The sequence below is a fragment of the Canis aureus genome, chromosome 19 (genome assembly GCF_053574225.1).
Source record: "Canis aureus isolate CA01 chromosome 19, VMU_Caureus_v.1.0, whole genome shotgun sequence".
NCBI classification, from domain to species: Eukaryota; Metazoa; Chordata; class Mammalia; order Carnivora; family Canidae; genus Canis; species Canis aureus.
In genome coordinates this window covers 39,809,748-39,825,456 of record NC_135629.1, presented here as the reverse complement: position 1 = coordinate 39,825,456, position 15,709 = coordinate 39,809,748, and the positions used below count along the sequence as shown (strand labels likewise).

Here is a 15,709-nt window from a genome sequence, read left to right as displayed (position 1 = left end):
GTATGCCAGGGAATTAAAAGTCTGTGTGCATATCAAGAGCTAGACACATGCTCAAAAAGACCCGAGAAGACTTGAACTTGCACTTCTGGCCGGTCTTCAGGCTCTGTGTGAGCAGAAAGTGAAGATTAAGTCAGAATTGTAAATGGACTGGCTAAACATTGAAGGAGTGCCCTAATTCAAGCCAGACTGCAAAGACAGGGGAGTACTTCTCCTCACTTCCCCGTTTTGGCTCCAGGCCTTTAAGAAAATCTCTGTAAAATCACAAGCTGAGCACTAAGCCAATGTAACAGAGATGTCAGTGGCCATAAACCTCTCAATACACTTTACAAAGCTAGTTGAGGAAACTCACTAAACAAATGACTATAGCCTACAACGACAATAAACTCTGGGGAGGGAGAAGAATTAAATTTTCAGTTACCACATTATAATAATCAGAGCTTCCAGTTTCTAATTAAAAAAACTTATAAGATATACAAAGAAACAAAACCTATCGCCTATTCATAGGAAAAAAAGAAATTAACAGAAACTGTCCCTGACAATGCCTGGACACTGGACTTTAACTACATGTGACTTTTTATCATCTGCCTTAAACACACTCATAGAGCTAAAGGAAACCATGGGCACAAAACTAAGGGAATCTAGGAGAATGATGTTTTGCCAAAAACAAAGGAGGAAGAGGAACAGAGAACCAAGACTGTAGACCTAAACCATATAAAAATTATGTTAATTCTAAGTAGACTAATCCATTTTAAAGACCAACATTATCAGACTGAATAAAAAAAGTGAGACTCAACAGTACACTCTTAACAGGAAATGCACTTTAAGATGAAGATATTGATAGATAATACCTAAAATGGGATAGAAAAAAATATGCTGTACAAACATTATGCATAAGAAAACTGATTTTGTTGTATTATTATCAGATAAAGTAGACTTCAGGGAATACTACTAGAGACAAAGGACATTTAATAATGATAAAAGTTTCAGTTTACTGAAGATACAAAAATCCTAAATGTGTATGTGCCAATTAATAGAACCTTAGCACACATGAAACAAAAATTCATGGAACTAAAGGGAGAAATAGATATATGTATAATAATTGGGAGATTTTAACATATGTCTTTTAATAAATGGTAGATCAAGTAGACAAAGTATCAGTAAGATTTTGGAAGATTTAAACCACACTATCAGCTCAAACTTGGCACAATTGAAATTTTAGATCACTACACCCAGCAGAGGACAGATTTTTTTATTTTTATTTTTTATTTTTTTAAATTTATTTTATATTGGTGTTCAATTTACCAACATACAGAATAACCCCCAGTGCCCGTCACCCATTAACTCCCACCCCCCCGCCCTCCTCCCCTTCTACCACCCCTAGTTCGTTTCCCAGAGTTAGCAGTCTTTACGTTGTCTCCTTTTCTGATATTTCCCACACATTTCTTCTCCCTTCCCTTATATTCCCTTTCACTATTATTTATATTCCCCAAATGAATGAGAACATATAATGTTTGTCCTTCTCCAATTGACTTACTTCACTCAGCATAATACCCTCCAGTTCTATCCACGTTGAAGCAAATGGTGGGTATTTGTCATTTCTAATGTCTGAGTAATATTCCATTGTATACATAAACCACATCTTCTTTATCCATTCATCTTTCGATGGACACTGAGGCTCCTTCCACAGTTTGGCTATTGTGGCCATTGCTGCTATAAACATCGGGGTGCAGGTGTCCGTGTGTTTCATTGCATCTGTATCTTTGGGGTAAATCCCCAACAGTGCAATTGCTGGGTCATAGGGCAGGTCTATTTTTAACTCTTTGAGGAACCTCCACACAGTTTTCCAGAGTGGCTGCACCAGTTCAGAGGACAGATTTTTAAATTGCATAATGTAGTCATCAAGATAGACTATACACTAACCCAAAAAACATCTTTATACATTTTGAAGGATTGAAATAATACAGAGGATATTTTCTAACTAGAATAAAATTAGAGCAATGATAAGATAATCAGGAAATCCTCAAATATTTGGAAATACTTCTAAACCCATCCATCAATTTAAAAAAATTACAAAGGAAATTAGGAAATGTTTTGAATTTAATATTGAAAACATACCATCAAAATTTGTGGATGCAGTAAAGCAATGCTAGAGGAAATTTTAGAGTCTTATTTATTTTATTTTTTATTTTTTAATAAGCTTCTTAGTTTGGAGTGATTTTAGGTTTGCAGAGAAGTTGGAGGGTGGTACAGGGCTCCTGTACCCCTTGCTCAGTTTCCCCTGATGCCAGCGTCTCAGATTTCCATGGTGATTTGGTCTAACTCACGGAAGCAATGTTGGTCCATTGACTGATGCACGGCTCTGTTGCCTGGGTGTGCCTCTCAGGCCTAGTCTGGCCAGGCCCCACCTCATCTTTGGCAGTTCTTCTGAGCCTGTTCTGGACTGTGAGAGTGTCTCAATGAGTTTCATTCAGGGTCTGTCTGATGTAAGGTGAAGTTCTGGGCTTTCAGGGGGAATACCACAGAGGTAACTGCACTTATCATAGCAGGGGGAAATTTTATAGTTTTAAGTGCTTATATTGGAGGAAAGAAAGATTTTTTTTCAAGTTTTTATTTAAATTCCAGTTAGGTAACATACAGTGTAATATTAGTTTCACATGTAGAATTTAGTGATTCATCACCTACATACTATAACACCTAGTGCTCATCACAAGGTGCCCTCACCTTAATCCCCATCACCTATTTAAGCCATCATCCCTCTACCACACACTTACCTACCCTCTGGCAATCATCAGTTCTCTGTAGTTAATAATTTGATTCTTGGGGGCACCTGGGTGGCTTAGTCCATTAAGCATCTGCCTGTGGCTCAGGTCTTGATCTTGGAGTCCTGGGATTGAGCCCCACGTTGGGCTCCCTACTCAGTGGGGAATCTGCTTCTCCCTTTGTCACTCACCCTGTTCTTTCTTTCTCTCTCTCTCTCTGTCTCTCTCTGTCTTTCTGTCTCTCTCTCACATAAATAAAATAAAAAAATGTGTTTCTTTGCCTCCCCCCTCAATATTCATTTGTCTTGTTTCTTTTTTTTTCTTAAGCTTTATTTACTTATTTTAGAGAGAGAGCAAGCATCACAGGGGAGAGGGGAAGAGGGAGAAGGAGAGAGAGAGTCTTAAGCAGACTCTGTGCTGTGTGCAGAGCCCAGTGTAGGACTTGATCCCATGACCCTGAGATCATTTCAACCTGAGTTGAAACAAAGAGTTGGATGCTTAATTGACTGTACCACTCAGGCACCCCTTTTTGTTCGGTTTCTTAAATTCCACGTATGAGTGAAATCATTGTATTTGTCTTTCTCTGACTTATTTCACTTAGCATAATACCCTCTAACTTAATCCATGTCATTGCAAATGGCAAGATTTCATTCTTTCTGATGGGTGAGTAATATTCCATTTATATCACATATATATTTATACACACCACATGATCTTTATCCATTCATCAGTTGATGGAACTTTGGGCTCTTTCCATAATTTGACTATTGTTGATAATGCTGCTACAAACATCAGGGTGCATGTATCCCTTCAAATTAGTATTTTTGTATCATTTGGGTCAATACCTAATAGTGCAATTGCTGGGTCATAGAGTAGTTCAATTTTTAACTTTTTGAGGAATTCCATACTCTTTTTCCAGAGTGGCTGGAAGGAAAGAAAGATTTAAAGTGGGTGATTCAAGTTACCTACCAAGAGAAACTAGAAAAACAATAGCAAGTTAAAAATAGAATGAAAGAAATATAATCAGCAGAAATCAATTAAGTAGAAAATGGATGGAGACTAGAGAAAACTAATTAAACTAAAAGTAATTTTTTTTTAGATTTATTTATTCATTCAGAGAGAGAGAGAGAGAGAGAGAGAGAGAGAGACAGGCAGAGACACAGGCAGAGAGAGAAGTGGGCTCCATGCAGGAAGCCTGATGCGGGACTTGATCCGGGGTCTCCAGGATCACACCCTGGACTGCAGGCGGCACTAAACCGCTGGGCCACCGGGGCTGCCCTAAAAGTAATTTTTTGAAAGGATTGATAAGGGATCCCTGGGTGGTGCAGCGGTTTAGTGCCTGCCTTTGGCCAGGGTGCAACCCTGGAGACGGGATTGAATCCCATGTCGGGCTCCTGGTGCGTGGAGCCTGTTTCTCCCTCTGCCTGTGTTCTGCCTCTCTCTCTCTCTGATGTGACTATCATAAATAAATAAAAACCATTTTTAAAAAATGAAAGGATTGATAAATATGATAAATATGATCAGTCTTAGTAAGACTGATCTAAATAGAACATATTCATAATGAAAGAGGGAACATAAGGGAATATTATGAATCATCTTACTTAACAAATTCCTTGAAAGGCATATTTGAACAAAATTGACACAGAAAGAAATAGAAAATCAGAATGATAAATATATTAAATAAATTACATTTTTCTTCCAAAGATTTTATTTATTTGAGGGAGGGAGCAGAATGAGAGAGGGAGCATGAGTGTGGTGGGGAGGGGCAGAGGGATGACCTGAGCCAAAGGCAGACGCTTAACTGACTGAGCCACCCAGATGCCCTTAAATTTCTATCAAGAAAATTTTCTCACAAAGAAGACTCAAGTCTCAGATGGTTTGACATGTGAATTCCATGAAACATACTTTTATTTTATTTTATTTTTAAAAAGATTTTATTTATTTACGAGACAGAAAGAAAGAGGGGCAGAGGGAGAAGCAGGCTCCCTGAGGAGCAGGGAGACCAATGTGGAACTGATCCCAGGACCCAGAGATCATGACCTGAACTGAAGGCAGACGCTATAAGTATGTTTTGGCCACCCAGGTGCCCAAAACATACTTCTAGAAAGCAAAAGAGGATGAAACATTTCCTGACTCATTAGGAAGCCAGTGTAACCTTGATCTAAAACCTAACACGGATATTAAAAGAAAATTGTAGACCAGTATTCCCCTATGATTATAGATGTAAAAACCCTTAATATAAACAAATATTTAATTTATATAGCCTATATATTTTATATAATACTGGATTTGTCAATCTAATAAAAGGCACATATGAAGAACCCACATCTAACATTATGCTTACTAATGAAACATAGAATGTTCCTCTTCAAACTTTGGGAACAAAATAAGGACATCTGCCTTTACAACTTCTATTTGACATTGTTTTGGGAGCTTTGTTAGTCCCATAAATCTAGAAGGACAAGTATACTTTGAAATTGTAGTAAGTTTGGTTCCAAGACCACTGCAATAAGTGAATATCACAATGAAGTGGGTCAAATGAATTTTTTTGGTTTCCCAGTGCATGTAAAAGTTATGTTTACATTAAATTATAGTCTTTTAAGTGTACAATAGCATTATGTTTATAAAACAGTGTAATACCTTAAGTCAGAGAAAGACAAATACCATGTGATCTTACTTGTTTGTGGAATTTAAGAAACAAATGAGCAAAGGGAAAAAAAAGAAAGACAAACCAAGGAGTCATAACCATATAGAATAAACTGAGTGCTACCAGAGGGGAGGTAGATGGGGGAATGGGTTAGATAGGTGATGAGGATTAAGAAGTACACTTGTGATGACCATCAGTGTTGCTTGGAGGTGTTGAATCACTATACTGTACACCTGAAAATAGTATTAGTTACACTGCATGTTAACTAACTGGAATTGTAATAAAAACTTAAGGGATGCCTGGGTGGCTCAGTGGTTGAGTGTCTGCCTTTGGCTTAGGGTATGGCCCCAGGGCCCGAGATGGAGTCCTGCATCGGGCTTCCTATAAGAAGCTTGCTTCTTCCTCTGCCTATGTCTCTGCTTCTCTCTCTGTGTCTTTCATGGATAAAAAAATCTTTTAAAAAACACTTTAAAAGAGTATTTATAGTCCCCTCCCCCCAAATTATAAAACACTTTATTGCTAAAAAATGCTATCAGGGCACCTGGGTAGCTCACTTGGTTGAACATTTGACTCTTCATTATGGCTCAGGTCATGATCTCAGGATCATGAGATCAAACCCTGCATTGGGCTCAGTGGGGAGTCTGCTTGAGATTCACTCTCTCACTCTCTCTCCTCTTTCCCCTCCCCTTAGATAAATCTTTAAGAAAATACTGTCAAGGGGATCCCTGTGTGGCTCAGCGGTTTAGTGCCTGCCTTTGGCCCAGGACGTGATCCTGGAGTCCCGGGATCGAGTCCCACATCGGGCTCCTGGCATGGAGTCTGCTTCTCCTTCCTCCTGTGTCTCTGCCTCTCTCTCTCTATGTCTATCATAAATAAGTAAAAAAATAAATCTTTAAAAAAAAATACTGTCATCTGAGCTTTCATTAAGTTATAATATTTCTGCTAGTGGAGGGTCTTGTCTTAACAGCTGCTGACTGAGTAGGGTGGTGGTTGCTGAAAGTGGCATGGCTGTGGCAGTTTCTTTAAATAACAGTGAAGTTTGCCACATCAATTGACTTTTCTATTTACAATGATTTTCTCTGTAGCACGTGATGCTGGTTTTTTTTTTTAATTTTTTTTTTAAATTTATTTATGACAGTCACAGAGAGAGAGAGAGAGGCAGAGACACAGGCAGAGGGAGAAGCAGGCTCCATGCACCGGGAGCCCGATGTGGGATTCGATCCCGGGTCTTCAGGATCGCGCCCTGGGCCAAAGGCAGGCGCCAAACCGCTGCGTCACCCAGGGATCCCACGTGATGCTGTTTGATAGCATTTTAACCACAGTAGAACTTCCAAAATTGGGGTTAGTCCTTTTTTTTTTTTTAAATTATTTATTTATTTATTTATTTATTTATTTATTTATTTATTTATTTATGATAGTCACACAGAGAGAGAGAGAGAGAGGCAGAGACATAGGGAGAGGGAGAAGCAGGCTCCATGCACTGGGAGCCCGACGTGGGATTCAATCCCGGGTCTCCAGGATCGCGCCCTGGGTCAAAGGCAGGCAACAAACCGCTGCGCCACCCAGGGATCCCGGGGTTAGTCCTTTTAAGTCTGCTGCTGCTTTATCAATTAAGTTGATGTAATATTCTAAATCCTTTGTTGTCATTTTAGCAGTCTTAACAGCATTGTCATCATGAGTAGATTCCACTATTTATTTACTAATTAATTAATTAATTCACGAGAGAGACAGAGAGAGGGAGGCAGAGACATAGGCAGTGAGAGAAGCAGGCTCCCTGCAAGGAGCCCGATGTGGGACTCGATCTGGGACCCTGGGATCATGCCCTGAGCAGAAAGCAGACACTCAACTGCTGAGCCACCCAGGCATCCCGAGTAGATTCCATCTTAAGAAACCAGTTTCTTGGGATACCTGGGTGGCTCAGCGGTTGAGCATCTGCCTTTGGCCCAGGGCGTGATCCTGGAGTTCCAGGATCGAGTCCCATATTGGGCTTCCTGCATGGAGCCTGCTCTCTCTCTGCCCCACCCCCATGTCTTTCGTGAATAAATAAATAAAATCTTAAAAAAAAAGTTTCTTTGTTCACCCATAAGAAGTAACCCCTTATCTGTTCAAGTTTTATCATGAGATTATAGCAATTCAATCACATCTTCAGGCTCTACTACTATTTTTGGTTCTCTTCTTGTTTATACCACATCTTTTGTTACTTTCTCCATGAAAATAATGAATCCTTCAAAGTCACCCATGAGGATTGGAATCAGCTGCTTCCAAACTCTGTGTTGATATTTTGACCTCTTCCTTTGAATTACAAAAGTTCTTAATGGCATCTAGAATTGTGAATCCTTTCCAGAAGGTTTTCAATTTGCTGTGTCCAGAAAAAGGAATCACTATCACTAAAGAAGATCTATCTATCTATCTATCTATCTATCTATCTATCTATCTATCTATCTATCTATCTATCTTTCTTTCTTTCTTTCTTTCTTTCTCTTTCTTTCTTTCCCTCCCTCCCTCCCTCCCTCCCTCCCTCCCTTCCTTCCTTCCTTCCTTCCTTCCAACGTGACACTTATTCAAAGAAAAAAAAATGACACATCTATCCCTTGGCTCCCTTCCCTCCCCTTCCTTGTTGTCTTCAGCCCCCCATGGACTGAACCCTGGGTAGGGCTAGGTAGCAGGATAGCTCCAGGGTCAGCAACACTGAAGGGCATCTCCTCAGTGGAGGTATTGTAGATAGTCTTGATATCTTGAACAAGGAATCTCCTTGTCTTCTTTTATCACCATGTTAATAGTCACACACTTTTTTTTTTTTTTTAATAGTCACACTCTTAAGGCAGAATTGTCCACTTCGACCAATTCTGTGGATATAGTTTTCCCTGTTGGTGGGAAGGTCATAGTTAAAGACTAAAGAAACTGCTGCACATCAATGCCTCTGGCCAGCAAATCAATACTCTGCTAGAGCCAGAGTATTGTGATAACATCTCTTTCCTTTTGGTCCATATCTCTGTGCATGGCAAACATAATGAAGTCTTCGGGATGCATCTTTTCAGTGAGCCAATCAGACTTCCTTTGGGTGTTGATGAATATGACTGCCTGCAAGATGGTTAGGGTTTCATACAAGTCACACAGTGTATTCAGCCTCCACCCTTCTTGTTCTACATTCATATAGAACTGGCGGGTACCTTCCAGGGTCAACTCTTGTTTCTTGACCAGAATCCAGATGGAATATCTCATGAACTTCTTGGTCGCCTCAAGCATGTTGGAAGGTATTGTAGCTCACAGCACAACTCCTTGGGTATTGCTATTGAGCTTTTGGAATATGTCATAGATTTGGTCCTTGAATCTGTAGCTTAACACTTCATCAGCTTGACTAGTACAAACATCTTGAAGTATTTGGGATATAGTTATCTCTGGTTAAGCATATCAAATACATGACCTGGGGTACCCATGGTGATATGCGGAGCTTCCATCTGAAGTTTCTGCACCTCAGCATGTACATTGGTTCCCTGAATGCAGGCATGGCAAGAGGCACCCATGTAATCTCCTAATGCCATGACTACCTTCTGTATCTGCTGAGCCAACTCTCTAGTAGGTGCCAGGACCAAAGCCTATGTAGCCTGTTAGATCCAGTTCAGTCTCTTACACAATTAATATAGCAAAAGTGGCTGTTTTTTCAGTCCCAGATTGGGCTTGAGCAATTGCATCATAACCTTGATACAAAGAATGGCTTGCTGCTGGATGGCAGAAGGCTTCTCAAAACCGTAGGCATAGATGCCATGGAAAAGGGACTCAGAGAGGTTCATGTCATCTAGCTGTCAACAAGCTCATTCCAGTTACTCTCAGTGACACCTTTGGGCTCTGTCCCATTGGGGCCATTGTGTCTGGATCAGGAATTTTGACATGGCAGACAGACATGATTCTTAGAAACTAGACAAAATTTATTTCTTAAATAATAAGACTTGACAGTTGAAATTACCTCACAAACCATGGGCTGAAATGGATGTTGTGTTAGCGTTATATTAACAGGCATGAAAACAATATTAATCTTGTTGTACATCTCCATTAGAGTTCTTGGGTGACCAGGTGCAGTGTCACCAAGCAGTAATATTTTGAAAGGAACCTTTTTCTGAATGGTAGGTCTTAACAGTGGCCTTAAATAATCAGTAAACCGTGTTGTAAACTGCTGTGCTGTCATTTAGGCTTTGCTATTTCATTTATAGAGCATAGGCAGAGTAGATTTAGCATAATTCTTAAGGGCCCTAGAATTTTCATAATTTAAGTGAGCATTGGCTTCACCTTAAGGTCACCAACTGCATTAGCTCCCAACGAGAGAATTAGCCTATCCTTTGAAGCTTTGAAGCCAGGCATTGACTTCCCTCTAGCTACAAAAGTTTTAGATGGCATCTTCCAATATAAGGCTGCTTTGTTTACATATAAATTCTATTGTTTAGTTTAGCCACCTTCATTACTTATCTTAGCTAGATCTTCTGGATAACTTACTGCGGCTTCTACATCAGTCATTCTTGTTTCTCCTTGTACTTCTGTGTTAGGGAGATGGCTTCTTTCCTTAAACCTCATGAATCAACCTCTGCTAGCTTCACACTTTTCTTCTGCAGCTTCCTCATCCCTCCCAGCCTTTGAAGAGAGTAAGGACCTTGCTCTGGATTAGGTTTTGGCTTTAAAGAATGTTGAGGCTGGTTTGATCTCTTATCCAGCATATATCATCCATATCAGCAATAAGACTGCTTTGCTTTTTTATAATTTGTGTGTTCACTGAAGTGATACTTAAAATTTCCTTCAAGAACATTTCCTTTGCATTCACAACTTGGCTAAGTATTTGGTGCAAGAGGCCTAGCTTTTGGCCTACTGGCTTTCAACATGCCTTCATCACTAAGCTGAATCATTTCTAGCTTTTGATTTTGAAGTGAGAGACATGTATGTTTTCCTTTCAGGTGAATACTCCATGGTAGGACTAATAATTGTCCTCATTTCAATATTTTTGTGTCTCAGGGAATAGAGAGGCCTGAGGAGAGGGAAAGAGGGGAATGGCTGATTGGTAGAGCAGTCAGAACATGCACACACACAACATTTATTGATAAAGTTTACCTCTTTTATGGGCACAGTTCATGGCACCCAAAACTGTTGCAGTAGTAACATCAGAGATCACTGATCACAATAATAATTATGAAAAAGTTTAAAATATTTCAAGAATTACCAAGATGTGACATAGAGACTTGAATTGAGCTAACACTGTGGAAAAAATGGCACTGTCAGTCTTGATTGAGGCAAGATTGTCATAGACCTTCAATTGTAAAAATGCAAAATCTGTGAAGCATTATAAGGCAAAGTGCAATAAAATGAAGTATGCCTATAGCAAACATGAATATTGGAAATAAAGAGGTAGAACACTCAAACTTATAGATCACTATGATTATGTACATAGAAAATTGTAAAGAATCTGAAAAGAGATTACTGGAATTAATTATGGAGTTTGGCAGCGTGTCAGAATAAGGCCGATATATGTAAGATCAGTTATATATTTTTGTTTTTCTAATGAACAGTTTGTGAAATTATAGAACATCTTTACAATAATAGCAAAAACATTGAATACTGAGGAATAAATACAACAAAATTTGTAGGATATGTAAGAGCTCTGTTTTGAAAATAACAAAACATTGCTGAGAACTGAAAGTAAGTTGAAAGATAACATGTTTATGGATTGGAGGACTCCATATTATTATTCCAATCAGTATCTAACAGACTTTTTGCATAATTTGACAAGCTAAAATTTATATATATATAAATATATATACAGAATAGTCAAAACAATTTTTAAAAAGAATAGTGTTGGAGAGTGTATGGGATCTGACTTCATGTCTTCTTTTGAAGCGACAATAAGCAAGGCATTATGGTATTGGTGCAAAGATAGACATTTAGATTAGTGGAATGCAATAGAATCCATATATACATAACTAGTTTATGTGTATATGGATTTATTTATGTACACATGGATTTATGTATATGGAGATTTTTGGCAAAGAGACCATGTAATTCAGTGAATAATGAATGAACAATCTTTTAATCATATAGTACTAGAAGAACTTGATATTCATGGAAAAATTAGTCTTGACTTCTAGTCCACACCGTATACAAAAACGAATTTGAAATGATTCATAGACTGAAAAATTCCTTTTTTTGCATTTCTGAGTCACTTTATTTTATATGTGTTTCCTTTTTAAATAAAGCATGTGGTTGGGTCTTGCTGTGTGTATCAAACTGAAAATGTTTGTCTTTTAATGGATGAATAAAGCCCATTCACATTTATAGATAAGACTTAATTTTGGTCTTGACCCTGCCCTACTTTTTAAAATAATTGCTATGTGATTTATATTTGTTATCTTTGTTATAGTGTGATGTTCTCTATATCTTTTTGTGCCTTTTTTTAATCTTGTAGATATTTAGCAACACTTATGTTTTTACCCAAGCTATACTTTTTTTCAATGCACTTAATGTCCTATATTACTATATAGTTAGCCATTTTCCGGTGTTATCCTTTATCTCTCACCTATTATACAATGAGCAGTAAGCTAATTTCACTTTTGTTCCTTTTCCTCCTTTCTTTAATATTTAGTTGCATTATTTATATGTCATCAAAATATATAACATTTATATATTATTTTTGCCCTCACCTCTATATTTTGTTAGATCTATAATTAAGTATATCAGATTTATAGTCATTTCCTTTATAATTCTTTCTCCAGTCATCTTTTGGTTGGACGAGTCTCATTCTTTAATAGTTTGCTCAAGAAGGGGACATGGGTATATAGAATTCCCTGAATTCTTGAATTCAAAATTTAAAAAAATGTGTTGGTACTTGAAAGACAGTTTGATTTGATAGACAGTACTTCATTCATACTTTCTTTCCTATGGTTTCTTGAAAATGCTGCTTGTTGCCTTGTTTTTGAGAATTCTGATATCAGTATAGTTTTCTTGTCTTCCTAATTGATTTTTTAAAAAGATTTTATTTATTTATTCATGAGAGACACAGAGGGAGAGAGAGAGAGAGGCAGAGAGACAGGCAGAGGGAGAAGCAGGCTCCATGCAGGGAGCCCAACGCGGGACTCCATCCCCTGTCACCAGGATCACGCCCTGGGCTGAAGGCGGCGCTAAACCACTGAGCCACCTCGGCTGCCCTGATTTGTTTGTTTTTGATGTCTTTTCCTTTTTGGTTTATAGAGTTTGGGAGGATGTGTTGTGATTTGGATTTATGTAACTGCCAATACGTTGACTACCCTAGAACTAAAAAATGGAAGCCAAATGACCGTCTTGAAGGTTTTATAAATCTCAAAATAGTATAAGCAGCAGTAATTACTGTGTAGTTGCTACTGCTGTGTAGCAAATTTTTTTTTTAAGATTTTTATTTATTTATTCATGGAAGACATGGAGAGAGAGAGAGAGAGAGACAGAGAGAGACAGAGACACAGGCAGAGGGAGAAGCAGGCTCCATGCAGGGAGCCTGATGTGGCACTCAAATCCCAGGACTCCAGCATCACGCCCTGGGCCGAAGGCAGACGCTAAACCGTGTGTAGCAAATTTTTAATATAAAAGCATCCAGATTTCAGTGGTGTTTAGTTGGTTATCCTTCTGCATTGTTGTCATTTGAAAACTGCTTACTGTTCTGACTATAGTCTCTTGATTTCACACTTGATCTTGGCCAAAAGGCCGAGAAGTGATCACTTTTGATTTCACAGTATGCCCTTTAACTCTTCTATGTAATGGGATCCTGTACTTTTTTTTTCTTTGATCCTATTCTTATCTTTCCCAAATAATATAAAAATATTTTCAAGTTATATATCTGATAAGAGGGTAATACCTAAAATGTGTAGAGAACTCATATAACTCAATAAAAAAAAAATCTGATTTAAAAATGGATAGAGGGCTAGGGTGCCTGGGTGGTTCAGGTGATTAAATGCCTGCCTTCAGCTTAGGTTATGATATTGGGGTCCTGGGGTCAAGCCCTGCACTGGGCTCCCTGCTCAGTGGGGAGTCTGCTTCTCCCTCTCCCTCTACTGCTCTTTCTGCTTTTACTCACTCTCTGTCAAATAAATACATAAATATAAACATACATACAGTCTTTAAAAAAAAGGTGAGAGGAACTGAATAGATATTTTCCAGAGAAGTTCTACGAATAACCAAGAGGTACATGAAAAAGTACTCAACATCACTAATTATCAGAGAAATGCAAATCAAAAGTACAATGAAATATCACCTCATACCTGTTAGAATGGTCATTATAGGGGTGCCTGGTTGGCTCAGTCATTGCAGCATGTCCCTTCATCCTAGGGTTGTGAGTTCAGGTTCCATGTTGAGTGTAGATATTACTTAAAAACTTAATAAAATCTTAAAAAATGATCATTATCAGAAAGACAAGGGATAAGTGTTGATGAGGATGTGGAGAAAAGGGAACTCTGGTGCACTATTAGTAGGAATGTAAATTGATGCAGCCACTATGGAAAATAGTGTGGAGGGTCTTCAAAAATTGAAAATAAAACTACCAAGTGATCCAGCAATTCCACTTATGGGATATACATGGAGGAAATGAAATCAATATTGACAATGAGATACCTTCATCCCCAAGTTCATTACAGCATTATTTATAATAGCCAAGACATGGAAACAACCAAAGTTTCCATCAGCAAATGAATGGATTAAAAAAATGTGGTGTTATATGTACAATGGAATATTATTCAGCTATAAAAAAGAAGGAAATCTTATCATTTGCTACATGGTTGGACCTTGAGGGCATTCTGCTATGTGAAATAAGTCATGCAGATAAAGAAGAATACTGTGTGATAGTGGAAAAGAAAAAACAGGTTCATAGAAACAGAACACATTGGAGGTTGCTAGAGGTAGGGATGGAGACTGAGGAAAATGGGTGAGGATAGTCAAAAGATACAAACTTTGTGTTATAAGAAAAATAAATTCTGGGGATATAATGGACAGTGTGGTGACTAGTTAACAGTACTGTGTTGTATATTTGAAAGTTGCTAAGAGTAAATCTTAAAAGTTCTTAGTATTAGAAAAAATAATTGTAACTGTTAGATGATGGATAGTAACTGAACTTATTGCAGTAATAATTTTCTATATATATATGGGTAAAGAATAATGGATAGAAGTATAAATAGTAAAATGGGACTAGGAAAACAATACAGGAAATCAATGAGAATGAAAGCTTATATATTGAAGAGAGAGGGACACTAAGCTGACAGGCTGATTTAGAAAAAAGAATAGAGATACCAGTTACCAATATGAAGAACAAAAGAGAGTGTATCACTATAGATCCCATAAACATTAAAAGGATAAAAAGGGAATATTATACATTTTATGCCTATGAACTTTGCAACCTAGGTGAAATGGAAAATTCTTGGAAATAGACAAATTAACAAAAGTTATTCAAGGAATAATAGGAAACTATAATAGCCCTATATCCGCTAAAGAAATGGAATTTGTAACTAAAAGCTGTTCCACAAAGAAAACTCCAGGCCCAGATGGTTTCACTGACAAATATAGCATTTTATTTTATTTTTTATTATTTTTTATTTTTTTAAAGATTTTATTTATTCATGAGACACACACACACACACACACACAGACAGAGGGAGAAGCAGGCTCTGTGTAGGGAGCCTAATGTGGGACTCGATCCCGGGTCCCCAGAATCACAACCTGGGCCTAAGTCCGTGCTAAACTGCTGAGCCACCCGGGCTGCCCCCAAATTTAACATTTTAGGTAGAAATGATACCAACCCTAAACAAACTGTTTCAGAAAATAGAGAAGAGAACCGTTCCCAATTATTTATTATTTATTTGATATTACCCTGATACCATAATCAGACAGACATATTGCAAGACAACTACAGACCAAAATTCATAAACATTGGCTCAAAAATCTTTACTATATTTTTAGCAAACTGAATGCAAAGGTACATGAAAATGATAATACACCATGAACATTTGGGGTTTATCCTGGGAATATTAAGATTGGTTTAACATTAGAAAATCAGTTTAATCTGCTTACTAGGATCAATAAGAAATGCAAAACATTTGACATATATAACTTAAATAATTCATAACATAATTTGATTCATAAATGCAAAAACATTTGACAAAATTAAACACCCATTCATGATAAAAACTCTCAGCAAACTGAGAATAAAAGATAGTTTTGCAGCTGATTAAAGGGCATCTACAAAAATTTAAATGGAAAGACAATGAACATATAAAAACTATCTTGAAGAAGAGTAATATTATACGATTTA

General features: G+C 37.7%; 1 protein-coding gene and 1 pseudogene across 10 annotated transcripts in view; one reads left to right on the top strand and one right to left on the bottom strand.

Moving 5' to 3' along the window:
- Positions 1 to 15,709, top strand: part of DOCK3 (dedicator of cytokinesis 3) — a 514,642-nt gene that overhangs the window by 33,738 nt on the left and 465,195 nt on the right. The window lies entirely within an intron of this gene.
- Positions 8,292 to 9,451, bottom strand: LOC144291065 (eukaryotic initiation factor 4A-I pseudogene; annotated as a pseudogene).